At 48.0% G+C, this 14079-nt stretch overlaps 1 protein-coding gene across 2 annotated transcripts in view; it reads right to left on the bottom strand.

The window, feature by feature from the left end:
* The window catches only part of LOC142575778 (uncharacterized), a 65111-nt gene extending 54660 nt beyond the window's left edge, over nt 1–10451 (bottom strand). For both annotated transcript variants that reach the window (XM_075685417.1, XM_075685426.1), the window contains exon 1: nt 10216–10451. The gene's annotated coding sequence lies outside the window, so the exon portion shown is untranslated. The remainder of the gene's footprint in view (nt 1–10215) is intronic.
* Nucleotides 10452–14079: the final 3628 nt, after the last annotated feature.

Genomic DNA, 14079 nt, shown 5'->3' with positions numbered 1-14079 from the left:
TAGGCTGATGATGATGATGATGATGATGATGATGATGATGAACATTTAAGGTGCATTTAAAAAGAATGATACGATGTGTAAAAATATATATGGTTATAAGATATGCTAGAGCACTGTTGCCTCCTTAGAGCCCTTGTAGAACAAGGGCCTGGAGGCATGTGCTATGCAAAACTGTTAGCGCAGTGGCATCCTCTGGAGCGAGGATGCTCTATGAAATTAATGGGCATATAACGTGTAGTACGACATCATTTAAATAGTTGAGGATTGCCTTGGTGTCAAAAAACGGTTCCTTGCCGAGAAACATAGCCGGGTGTAGAGGGATGTTATAATGGTAAGCAAGCGGAAAATGTTTCTCTCCGTTTCGGCTTCCCGACACTCCAGGAGCACGTGGAGGACGGTAAGCCTCTCACTGCATCTGCCACAGGTTGGAGGTTCACTTTCAGTAAGCAGGTAACTATGGGTGCCAAATGTGTGTCCTATTCTGAGGAGACAGAATAGGACATCTGTTCGCCGAGATTTTGTTGGGGAGGGCCAAAAACCTAACTGGGGCTTTATAACGTGCAGTTTGTTATTTGTTTGCGCGTCCCACGTGCACTGCCAGTGATGTCGCAGTTTATTTCATAAGAAAGGACTCAGATCTGCGACAGGCACATCAGCGGTCGGGTTAACAGCTTGCGATGTGATTGACGTGGCCATCTCGTCCGCGAGAACGTTACCTTCGATTCCTCTATGGCCAGGGACCCAGCATATTATGATGTTCTGGTTAGATGAGTACGCTTTACACAATACCGAATACAGTTCATTGAATACGGGATTTTTATGTTTGTAGAGTGACATTAGGGCCTTCACGACGCTTAGAGAGTCCGTATAGATCGCTGTTTTTGGAAGTTTTGATCTTCTTATATGCTTCACAGCAGTGAGTAATGCGTAGGCCTCGGCCATAAAGATGCTTGTTTCCGGATGCAGTACATCGGATTCCGAGAAGGATGGGCCGACGGCTTCATAGGATACCCCGGCATTTGACTTCGAAGCGTCTGTGTAGTACGCTGCGCAGGAGTGTTTGTACTGCAGTTCGAGGAAATGCATTCTAATTTCGGCCTCAGGAGCGTGCTTTCTAATATTTATAAAGGATATGTCACATTGTATCACCTGCCACTCCCAAGGAGGTAAGAACTTGGTTAGGTGCATTAAGCGATGCTCGAGGAGTGGGACACGCATTTCATCGCTAATCTCCTTCACACGCAGCGAGAAAGGCTGTCTTATGGAGGGGCGATTGCTGAAAAGTGTAGCGCACGTCATATCGGTAACGGTATGAAAACATGGATGTTCAGGATTGGAGCGTACTTTAAGGAAATATTTGAAGCTAATGTATGATCTCTGTAGGTGGAGAGACCATTCATTCGATTCGGCATATAAGCTTTGAATCGGGCTTGTTCTGAAAGCGCCCGTGGCTAAGCGGATACCTAGATGGTGAACAGGGTCTAGCATCTTTAGCGCGCTCGGGGCGGCAGAGTTATATACTACAGCACCATAATCCAATCGAGACCAAATTAGGCTCTTTTATAGGTTCATTAAACACTTCCTGTCACTACCCCATGTAGTCTGGGATAGAAGTTTCATTAAGTTCATTGTTTTTAGACACTTTTCTTTCAGAAATTTAATGTGTGGAATGAAAGTGAGTCTGTAATCAAGTATAATACCCAGAAATTTGTGCTCTTTGTTGACAGGTATTTGGTGTCCACACAGTTCTAAGGAAGGATCCGGAAACAGGCCTCTTGTAAAAAGAACGCAAGAGCTTTTGTGGGGGTTGATTTTAAATCCGTTTTTGTCTGCCCACTTGGAAATCTTGTTCAAGCCCTGTTGCACCTGTCTCCCGCATACTGACAGGTTACAGGATTTGAAGCCGATTTGAATGTCGTCAACGTAGACAGAATAAAGAATGGCAGGTGTTAGCGAAACACGAAGCGAGTTCATCTTCACGATGAAGAGCGTACAACTCACCACGCCTCCCTGTGGTACACCTGTTTCTTGTGTGAAAGGTCGCGACAATACGTTGCCGATTTTCACTCTGAAGATTCGATTCAACAAATAGCTGTCAATTATTTTCAGCATATTGCCACAGATGCCCATTTCTGACAAGTCTCGCAAGATGCCGTAGCGCCATGTTGTGTCATATGCCTTCTCCATGTCAAGGAATATTGATATGAAAAACTGCTTATGTACAAATGCGTCCCGAATATATCCTTCAATGCGTACAAGGTGATCTGTTGTCGACCGGCCTTCTCTGAAGCCACACTGATAGGGATCAAGTATATTATTGAGTTCAAGGAACTGTATGAGTCTGCGATTAATCATTTTTTCAAAAACCTTACACAGGCAGCTTGTAAGAGCTATTGGGCGATAGCTTGCCGCCATGGATGGGTCTTTCCCCTGCTTCAAAACAGGGACCACAATTGCTTCTTTCCATGCAGTTGGAAAGTATGCCGCAGCCCAAATAGTGTTGAAAATTGTGAGTAGTGTAACTTCGGTGTCATTGTGTAGGTTTTTGATCATTTCATACATAATTCTGTCAGAACCCGGTGCGGAGCTCTTGCATGATCTCAAGGCAGCTCTGAACTCGGCAATACTAAATGGACAGTTGTATGGTTCATTCTTTCGACATTTTCCTATGAGTGGCTTACATTCTTCTATTTGTTTGTATTTTAGAAAGGATTGCGAATAATTTGTTAGACTTGACACGCTCTCAAAATACTCCCCAAGTGAGTCTGCCTGGTCTTTCAGTGTATCGCCCTGCGTGTTTACCAGAGGGAGTGAATATGTTTGGCGCCCTCTAATCCTATTCACCCTGTTCCAGGCTTTGGCCTCATCTCTAAACGAGTTAATACTCGATAAATACTTCTGCCAGCTTTCTCTTCTGGCCTGCCTGCGGGTTCTCCTGCCTTGAGATTTTACTTTCTTAAAGTTAATAAGATTCTCTGCAGTGGGGGAATCGCGTAGCAACCCCCACGCTTTGTTCTGTTTCTTACGAGCAATCCTACATTCGTCGTTCCACCACGGGACACGCCGTCTGCATGCCAAACCACTTCCTTCAGATATGCATTTATATGTGGCATCTATTATGAACGCTGTAAAATACTCTACAACGGCATCAATTTCTAGAGAAGACACATCAGCCCATGATATGGTAGATAGATTTCGAAATTTCTCCCAGTCGGCTGTATCTATCTTCCACATAGGAGCTTGTGGAGGAAATTCATTTTCTTTGGATGTTCTTAGCAATACGGGAAAGTGATCGCTCCCGTAAGGATTGCTCATAACTTCCCATTCGAGTTCGGGCAGTATAGACGCGGAAACTATACTAAGATCTATTGACGAAAAGGTTCTGTTTGCAAGAGAGTAATATGTGGGTTCTTATTTAGAAGGCACGCACCTGAAGAAAAAAAGGAACTGTTCAACGAGACGACCTCGCGCGTCTGTACGAGAGTCGCCCCACAGGGAGCTGTGCGCATTGAAATCGCCAAGAACAACATAAGGTTCCGGCAATTCATCTATGAAGGACTGAAATTCAGGTTTGTTATATGGGGGTATGTAAAGTGAGCAAATAGTGATGAGTTCGTTTAGCAGGACAACTCGAACCGCCACTGCTTCGAGGGCCGTTCGTAGCTGCAAACGTTGACACGCTATGCTTTTTTGAATTACAATGGCAACGCCACCCGATGATGCGAAAGCATCATCGCGGTCTTTGCGAAAAGTAACGTGTTGTCGAAGAAAATTTGTGTGTTTTGGTTTTAAGTGTGTTTCCTGTAAACACAGCACTTTTGGATTGTGTTGGTAGATGAGTTCTTGTAGATCATCGAGATTCCTAAGAAGACCTCTGACATTCCATTGAATGATTTGTGTATCCATATTAAAGAAAAAATTGGTGCTGTGTTTACGGAAACGGTGGTGATGTCTTAGGTTACAGAGCTCTTTCGAGGCCCTGTAACGGGAGTTCTGCCCTTTTTGGAGCGTTCGAGGGAGCCTCGCCGCTCCTTAGGTGCTTGGTGCGCCTTGAGGATAGGTGTTGTGTCCATTGCCTCTTGTGAGGCGCCGGACACGTGCTCTTGCGAGCGAGAAGTTACAAGAGAGAGTCTTGCCTTGGAGGGCAAGACCCCTGCGCCCACCAGCCCAGAGGTCGATGGGGCACCTTGCGGGATTTGGCTGCGCCGGCTCTTGCCAGCGCTGGAAGGGGCCTGGGAGGTTGGGACAGCCTCGGCGGCGGCCACCTTCGGGTTCGATGGTCCCTCATTCTGGGTCGACGGAGCAGCGCCCCCTGACGCTGCCCCCTGACACGCCACATCGGCAAAGGTTTTCTTGGGTAGGTACGATACCCGCCTGCGTGCCTCCTTGAAACTTATATTTTCCTTTACTTTAACTGTTACAATTCCCTTTTCTTTTTTCCAGGATGGGCACGCCCGCGAGTACGCGGCGTGCTCCCCATGACAGTTTATACAGTGGAGAGCATTCTCACAAGCTTCAGATGTGTGTTCGTGGGCACTGCATTTTGCACATGTCTGGCGGCCTCGGCAGCTCTGCGAGCTGTGGCCGAAGCGCTGGCATTTGAAACAACGGAGTGGGTTTGGCACGTACGGCCTGACACGGAGCTTGATGTACCCGGCCTCGATTGATTCGGGCAAGATACTTGATCCAAAAGTAATTATTAGGTGCTTCGTCTGAATCTCTTTTCCATCCCGCCTCATCTTAATTCTTCTGACATTGATCACATTTTGTTCGCTGAAGCCCTCCAGTAGTTCCGCTTCAGTCAGCTCAAGCAAATCATCATCTGACACAACACCACGGGTGGTGTTCATTGTACGGTGCGGGGTTACTGTTATGGGGGTCTCTCCAAATGACACTAGTTGCGGTAGTTTCTCATACTGTTTTGCATCACGGAGCTCCAAGAGGAGGTCGCCGCTTGCCATCCTCGACACCTTGTAACCTGGACCAAAAATATCAGTTAGGGACTTTGAAACAAGGAATTGTGAGATATTTCGCACTGCTTTGTTTGGCTTTTCCTGAATGAATAACATGGAAGTGGGGAAAGTTCTGGGTTTCGCGTTCAAAAAACTTGAAGACATCTTCGGTGCGCCCTCGTTTCTGAGGGCGATCAGTAAGGGAGGGGAAAAGTTTCCATGAAAAAATGTATGCATTCGGCAACAGCGCCGACCGCCCACCACGGAGCCCAACGAGGGGACGCGGCAGAGCTTGCGTACAAGTCAGCACGACGCCAGTCGTACGCCGTCACTATAACCGAATATGGTGTACCCAAGGTTGGATAGCCACACAGGGTTAACCCTTGTCGCCAGGAGAAAGGAAGTAAAAAGAAGAGAGAAGGAGACAGGAAAGGTCAAAAAGTGAGAGATAAAGACGAAGATTCGAGGAGGAAGAGACAGGAAAAGGCGACTGCCGATGTCCTCCAGGTGGGTCAGCCTGGAGGTGCCGTCTATGTGAAGCCGAGGCCGAAGATTTGTGTTGCCTCCGCCGGGGGGCCTTAAAGGTCCAGACCCCCAGCATCGGCTCAACCCCCAGGATCCCCTTTTCCCCAGACACGGCTAAGCCGCGCACGGCTACACGCGGGAGGGTCCAACCCTCGTGTGCTCGGGTACGTGGTGTCGCAACACACCAAACGCCTGCTTACGCAGACGCCCCTGCGGGGGACCGTAGCGAAGTGAGCGGCTGCAGCTCTAGGCATCGGCTGCTAAGTGCGCCAGCATAGGCTCTTTTCTGGACATTCCGCCATTTTCTTCGAGGCATGACACAGGCGCGGCGCGTACGAAATGGCGCTGGTGGCCTCGTTTTGCTTTCGTAACTAGACGCTAACTTGACATTTTGCCTAAGAAACTGAAATGAAGGCACAACCTAACGTTTTTGCTAAAGCAAAATAATTTTCCTCCTCAGTAAAACAGACAGCACCTAGCTCAAAGCGCATGATTATTCAGTCGAAGACGCTTCTCGCTTCCGTCTGCTGCGTACAAGCCGTCGTCGGCTTCGTGAATGCGTGTCCCCTGGAAACGGAATGAGTCCTGTCATGTTGGCGCCAACACGCTCGTTCTACCTTTAAACCTACGCGTCCTACCAGTGCCGATGAGCGCACGTTTTAGGCCACGTTATCGCTATCTCGCGAAAAGCAAGTGACTCAGCCAGTGGCGTAGCAACGGGGCGGGGCGTGGGCCCCGGGTGCAGTGGGGGGTGTCATATATGTCTGAAGACACCCGAAAATTGTCGATATCATCGCCTTCCTCGACTACACCCGGGGGGGGGGGGCAGCGTATCGTCACGCTACGTCAAATCGGCGTTTATGAAACGGCCCTTCCTGTGTCGCTCCCCACGGCACATTCCTTTAGCCAATCAGCAAGCTGACATGGCAGCTATCCTTGATCGCCATCAAATATTCGCGAAATTGCAGATGCAATGTACTGAAAAAAAAAAAGGATATTAAGTCGATAGAATTTGCAGCTCCACGTCACGTCTTCTAATCTTGGTGAAAACGCAAAGTTGCATTTTGCAAAACTTCTGTTTCCCGGCAGAAATTTCAAGACACGTGAGCTCTCCTCAGCCAATCAAACAGTCAACGTGGCGGATAATGCCGGCCGTGCAGCTGCCATGCCAGGGTGGCTAGCCATCCTAGCCATGCGAGTCGAGAATGCATTGTTTTCCATGGGCACCACCGTATTGCTAGGCAGTGACTCCATCTATGAGCAGTTGGCATGGGCGAGCGCTCCGTACACGCAGGTATACGGAGCGCTTGCAGGTATACGCTTGGCGGTGGTTTCGCGCTCGTGCAGTCTATTGAGTATGACGTGCGTCTTCTACGTGGTAAGCGGTTCTGTGAGACGTAAAGTGGCTTATTTCTGCTGGCGTTGAGGCGGACGGAGCACGCACGCTACAATCAGCCACGGAGATCAATTGTGCAGTTCTGAATGTTCCATTCATAACGAGACTTTCTTGCAGTATTAGCCTCTAGTTCTAAGCTGTGGTTTTGGAGCAATGAAGCATACGCGATGATCGTAACAGCGCGGGTACCGTTCTGCTAGGATAGGAGCTGTAGTGTTATACTTTGAAAAGCGTTCAAACTGTTAGCTGCAGTTAGCTGTGGTTCGGTGGATAAGGTTTCCACCCATGAATAAACTTTCAAGCCTACTAGACTTGAAATGCGTGAGAACGATGCCAGTGTATCAACTATTTGATACCTTACAGTCTGAAGTAAGCTTGTCCAGCAAAGCGACCGTTTACGAACTGAGCGAGCATCGTAAGCAGTGCTGGGTGTTGCATTACAGATATGTGATCTTTACAGCGGTTAGTTCAAGCATACGGCAGCAACGTTTATAGATCTATAAACGTTGCGCGGCGTGACTATGCGGCGTTAGCCCGTTTTTCGCTTTCTTTTTCGAGGAATAGGTCAGCCGATATATTTTCCGGTTGAGTTCTTTGCGTTATCTACGACGCACTCACGATTATTACGGAAATTTTGTCCTCAATAATAGCCACGCGTAATTCTGCCATCCCTCTCATACATTACGGCTTTACAGGGCAAGAATGCAATGCCGACACACAGATTATCATGTATCATGCTGGTTCACCAACCGCAGTATATTGCTGTGCTGAGCAGCGCCATCATGCAGGAAGGCTTGCGTAGATATAGCGATTTCAAGCCTACTAGACTTGAAATGCGTGAGAACGATGCCGGAGTATCAACTATTTGACAGCGCCTACCGCTTAGATATTTCGTGGTTGCTGCACACGAGCATGCGCTCTTATGTTTTAGTCGCTACGCCAAGGGTTCAGACAGTGAGTAGATTTACTATTTCACGCTGGGAATACTTTGTTTAATTGAAACCGATATACGCAAAATAACACGCGCACGCACACGTCCATTGGACGAGGAGGAAAGGCTCGCCGCGCGCCCTTTCCTCCTCGCCCGATGAAAAGCAAGCTGGCGCCCGTGCTGGGGCAAGAGACGAGACGTTGACTTGAGAGATCGGCAACCGTTTGTGCGCAGGCGCGTGAAAGAGCGGGCGTGAGAGAAAAAAAAAAAGGGGGGGGGGAGCTTTTGCTCCTTGAATATATGACTGCTTCATAAACACGGCACTGATCCGAGAATGGCGATCGGAGCGCGCTGTAAAGAAAAAAAAATGTACGAAGGCGGAACACATGCTTCCACGTGCAACATACTATCCAATGGGAGAACGGAGGAGGCCGGGACGACAAGAGGCGACGAAAAGGAAATGCTGGAGGGTGCGGGTGGCGGAAGGCTTTAAGAATGGTGCTACTTTTGTAGGATCATCATTATCATCAGCCTGTTCTATGTCTACTGCAGGACGAAGGCCTGTCCTTGCGATCTCCAATTACCCCAGTCCTGCGTCAACCGATTCCAACTAGCGCCCGCGAATTTCCCAATTGCATCGCTCAGCCTTGTCTTCTGCCATCCTCGACTCTTTCCCTTGTCTTGGTACCCATTCTGTTGGAGGGGCTTAATTTAGAACTCCAGCGCGTTAGCCACATATGACAGTCAAAATCTTACCAGCACCGTACAAAAACTTGAGTGTGCTGGTTACCCGGCTTGCTCGAAGACATGGTGCTGTGATACAATTCAGAACGCGAAACTGCAAACTTAAAGCAATTGCCGATGTCGGTTTCCATGGAGCACGGGCAATACCACTGCTACGAAGATTACACCACAGAAATCACGCCTCTGCCACTGGCCGGCACTGCACTTTTGTGTCTAGGTGTTTATAGGTGTTCTGTGCTCGCATGAAAAACGTCCATCTGCCATTGTTCACTACTTAGCCACGCGATACAATGTGTTGCTGGCAGTTACGTTTAGATCAAGCACCAAAATATTTTTTCGGTATGGCAAAGTTCTGCTCAAACTGAGAAAGTAACTGGCGCATACTTAATAAACAAATACGTTCTCCACTTAAGGCTCTTATTTGGCGCCTGTTAATTTTCTGGCGATTGAAAGGGGGAAAGCCAAAGAAAATGTATTGGAAAGGTTTTTAGACATCACGTGTGCTTTGTCATCCTCGTTTACAAGCACTCATAATTGCTTACCTTCAACGCAATTACTGGAGTCGGCTCGTCGCGGCTCGCTTGAACTTCAAAAATTTAGCTAACTAATGTCTTGGACAGATTTCGGCGCCACTCAGGAGGTATAGCGACTTGCACTTTTATTCGTCCTCAAATAACTTTTACGTGTGTCCATATACACTTAAAAACCCTTATGTGTCCGTAACATCGCAGAGCGGTCTTTAGTTCATGAAGAGACATCACCATGACTCATCGCGATCCGTCGAGCTCCAAGCACACCGGTACTTCAAGTGCTTACACTATAGGCTGGGTGGGATCGCGTCTGCGTAGTTTAATACATTAGAATAGTCTGTTGTTACTGTACTTTGTTTTTTTTTCCTAGTTATAAACGAATGGTCGCCCAGCCTGTGCATGGCGTTTATGCATAGTTTAAACATACGGTGAACGACGGAAACTGTAGATTGTTAATTTTACAGCAGTACTTATCAATACACCTATCTCGAACCCAGCGGCTATAACGTTGCTGCCCTGCTGAGCAGAGTCCCGGCGACGCGTTCTAGTCAAGACTGCTCACCTCTGTACCTCGACAATGAAAAAAACATGACAGTCCATCAGAGCTTGTGGGATGCGCACTGTCGCTCGAGCGTCATTCTATAGGCAGCCCGAAGTGCGCCGGGAGCTGGCACGTCATTGCAGTTTGGCACGCGCTCCCGTGGCCCGCTTATTTTTGCTCACGGTTGTACCATAGTAAGGATATGCGGGAATTAAGCTAACGGTTACGAATTAAAGCGGCATAGAATTTTGCTTTATTAAAGGAATTGTGTTGTTGCTAACAACACAAAAGAAAACATCACATTTTTGCTATCACCGCATTGCTAACATCAGAAAAGTGCGCGAGGGAGACACTTGCCTTGCGACTTGCAAGCGCTGACCGACAGAGTAGAGAATGTAGAGAATATTGGCGAAAGGGATCACACAAATTGGTTTGCAGGCACACCAAAGAACGCCTGACGTGACGGTTGTACAAAATTAGGGAAAATTTGAACGCCCTGCGCTCCTCGAACTACGACCGCCATAGACTCGCATCGAAAGGGCGTGACAAGAAAGCTCGAAGGAATGCTCGTACGGGGAAACAAAATTTTGACTTACTTGAAAAGACCACGGGCGGCGAAATCCGTCTGCGCTCCCCGTTTTCGCGTAGTCGCTGTCGCAGCAGCTAATCAACCACTACGCAAAAGGTGGCAGTTGCTCAGGAAGACACCTCGGCAACCGCGGTCTACGATCCACGTGATCAAACGCTTCGTTGGTGCGCATGCTCAACAAGAAAGCTAGTTTACTGCGTGGACAATGGCGCAGAGGCATGATCTATTCTTTCCATCTGTTGCTTTCTTCTAATCCCGCCTGCTTAGTGACCTATACCGGGCGATAGCAGGGCCGCAGCTTCATATACGAGCCGATGACGAAGGGACAATTATAGTGACGTTTCACTTCGCGAACGCGGGTTACGCGCAAGCCTATGGGTGCTATTCCCTCATTGTGCCTTGACCCGCATCGTCGCAAGCCACCTAGCGCGTTCTTCGGTGGCCTTTCGGCTTTCTTGCTCAGCTCGTGACCGGCGCTTGCCGTCAACTTCGGAGTCGGTCAACTCGCGCTCGGCCTGCCGCCGCTTGCGTTGATGCTCCGTCCTTCTCGCTCGGCCTCTCGAACGCCAGACAAACCAGGTGCATCCATAGCACGCACAGAGGCCGTAGAAACTGCCAGATGCGATGAGCCCCGAGCACGTACGCCGTACGACGTACCGCCTCCTTGCTCTTCCGCACTCCGCCGCGCGCTCCTCCAACGCTCCTCCGTACTTTCCCAACGCCACCCAGATTGTCTCAAGGTCGGCGGTCTACATCCGTGACGTAGACAGGCCGGGGCCGGCGTAAGCGTAGGAACGCTTCAACAGAAGTCCGTGGAATAGTTGTGCTCTGGACTGACTTGTTTTTTTCTTTTTATAGCGAAGATGTTACTTTCCCCTCTATCGTGTCCGCGTGTAGAAAAGAAATCCCGAAAATAGCGCAATGCCGGGCCCACCCGCGGCACAAGTACAGTTTGCCAATAAGGGACAGACAAACACTGCATCTCTGGTCATCCTTCTTGACAGAGTGGTAGGGCACTTCGTTCTTGTTTTTTTCTGCGCCTCTTTATTTTTTTTTTCGTCTTTCTTGGTGGCTACGCGTGAAATACACTGAATAAAATTAGGCAAAAAACACAACCGACAGCCAGGTGTTTTCTACATGCATCGGCACTCTATTAATTTCCTAATGTTTGCAGCTTGCGCTTCTTTGTCTTGTTTGTAAGATCTTGATGAGGGCTAGTTGGTTCATATTTAGAACTGAAGTTGTACAGCGCGAATAAATCAAGGAGATGCGGCAACAAATACCACAGACAAGGGGGGGGGGGGGGGAGGCGCTGTAGTACGTATCTATCTGGGCCGGACGCCTTGTTCTTCTAAGAAAATTTATAGGAGAAAGTTTGTGCTGCACCACAAATGTTTCAGCGGCACCTGACTCGTGTGTCCGTCTTCCCAGACGTCGATGTCTGAAGGTTCCTCGTCAGTGAGCAGTTGAAGTGTGAATTCCGTTGCCACTTGGCGTTGGCATTGGAACTTTAGAAAAGCCGCACGCTTGGAAAGCTCTTCGACGACAACGCAATTGTGAACCAGAGCAATCGACAATAACTGGCGTTGCTGAGTAAACAGCCTCGTCAATTTCTTTGGCAAGACTGTATACGTGATTTTCCTGTGAAAGTGCGACAGTCCTGTCACTTGTCAAGGGCTTTTTGCATTTGTCGCGTTTAAACCTCTTCAGAGCGATGTGTACGGAATGAGCAGCCACATAGGCAGCGACTGGGACAGCATCGTTCAGCTTCGACAGCGCCTGTTCAGTCACAACCATGTTGAAATTTGCGCTTGGCAGTGCTGCTTACGCTTGGAGCTCTTCCCAATTTTCAATTTTGTGATTGTCGATTGCAGATACCGCGCTGATTTGTGGGAGTGTGCTCTGTCTTGCGGACAAATGATGTCGCGATTTCACAGACGGGGCATGTACGCTTGCGTGTAATTTAAAACATACAGAACAAGAAATAAAGCAGACCGCTACAGAATATGCGTCCGAGTGCGCCGTTTCATAGATACAGTCTTAGTGACGTGCGCGTGGCTGTTCCCGGCTGCTCAAATCATGTAATAGCAAAACACTGCTGCGTGCTTCTGGGAACGTTACATGATCGACAGTCTAATCTACCGAAGCTTGTATTTCAGTGTATTCAGACAAAAACCATTTGTACATGATGTTTGTTCAAATATGCATATGACACGTACAGCACTCGGCTGCTTCTTACCCGGAGGGTTCTTCGCCAACTCTCCGGGGTGACTTGCCTCACCGTAGCTCCTGCTGCTGCTGTCTTGCCGAGTAGGCGCGTGCCTCACGCCGCCTACTACGTGCACGCGAGAGCATGTGCGCACGCACCAATTTCCATTAAGAGAAAGCTTTAGCTCGGGCCCAACTCTGACGCGGCCTATTCAAATGCATGTAAAAGGCAAAAACATTTTTCTGAGATAACCGTTGGACTGATTTTAGTGAAATTTGTTGCAGTTGAGAGCGAAAGTTAAATTCTAGTGACTGTTGGAAGCGGAATGTCGATTTAGGGTTTGAATTTTGTTCAAAAGATTTTAAAATATTTGCCAGTTTGAAAAAAATAGAAGCACGAAGTTTAAACATTCATAGCTCAGCATCACGAACAGATATCGCGGTTCTGTAAGAAAGCAACCATTAGATCATTCAAAGCAGACAAATTCGTTGTCATTTTACATCTTAGGTGAATTTGTTACGTTGTTTACAATGGTTCTGCAAAAGCTGTATTTCCATATTACTAAATATTTTTATATTCCTATGTAACATATCAATTTTGTCCGCTTTAAATGTGCTATTAGATGCAATTCACAGAATTGCACTATCATTTTTCGTTGTTGACTTACAGAGTTGTAAACTCGATAGTTGCGTTCTTTGATAATTTTCAATTTTTGCCAATTTTTAATAAAACATTGACGACCTAACTCGAAAATTCGAAACCAACAGTCACTTTAGTTTCAGGTTTGCTTTTAAATGCAAGAAACCTCGTCAAATTTAGGGCAGTGGTTACCGAGAAAAACGAATTTCCTTTTACATGTATTTAGATAGGAGCACCCGAGCTAAAGCTTCTTCTTAAGTCATTGACGCAGAAATGACACGAAATAATAACAAAAATCTCGCGGAACGGTTACGAGTGCGTAACTAGAATGTTTAAGCGTTAGCTGTTGTGTGGGCTAGGGGTTCTCGCTCCGGATCTCGACAGAGAGAGAGCGAGGAAGCAGAGAGGTTAACCAGAGGCGACTTTCCGGTTTGCTATACCCTGCACTGGGGTGGGGGATATAGGGATAGAGTGACAATAAATTTCCGTCGTGCTGAACCACTTGGACGACCAACCTCCACAGGAACAAAGAATTTCGCAACGTCGATGCTACTTAACAACGAATCAAAAGGCTGTGCGAGCGCTACTGCGCTTCTTCAAATCGGTCGTCCTTTGTGCACGCCTGTGATTAGAATGCCTTTCCTGTTCCTGGTTTTTAAGGCGAAAGCCTTTCTAGGCTCATGGCGAAATTTGTCAGCAGACATGAACGCCGGAGTGTCTGCCGAAGCGTCATCACGCCATATGAAGACAGATTAAAGGCACATTCACACCGAAAGCGGAGCGTCTAAGCGGCTAAGCGGATTTTCAACGCGGCGAGGCGGTGAGCGCGCGCGCCTGTTCAGACCGGACGGCTTGCCTGGCGGCCCGCGTCGCAGGGAAGGCGGGGCATCTCGCAATTTCTTTAGCAATTTCAGGGACGTGCCGCCATCCCGCGGCACTTTGGGTTTGTATGCGCACTTTCGATATTTTTTTCGTCGTGGGTTGGCACGCACCCGTCCTCTATCTACTTCTGCAAAATGATGA

This window comes from Dermacentor variabilis, chromosome 1, assembly GCF_050947875.1.
Source record: "Dermacentor variabilis isolate Ectoservices chromosome 1, ASM5094787v1, whole genome shotgun sequence".
NCBI classification, from domain to species: domain Eukaryota; kingdom Metazoa; phylum Arthropoda; class Arachnida; order Ixodida; family Ixodidae; genus Dermacentor; species Dermacentor variabilis.
Note: the sequence above shows the minus strand (reverse complement) of the source record. Positions and strands in the feature narration are given on the sequence as shown.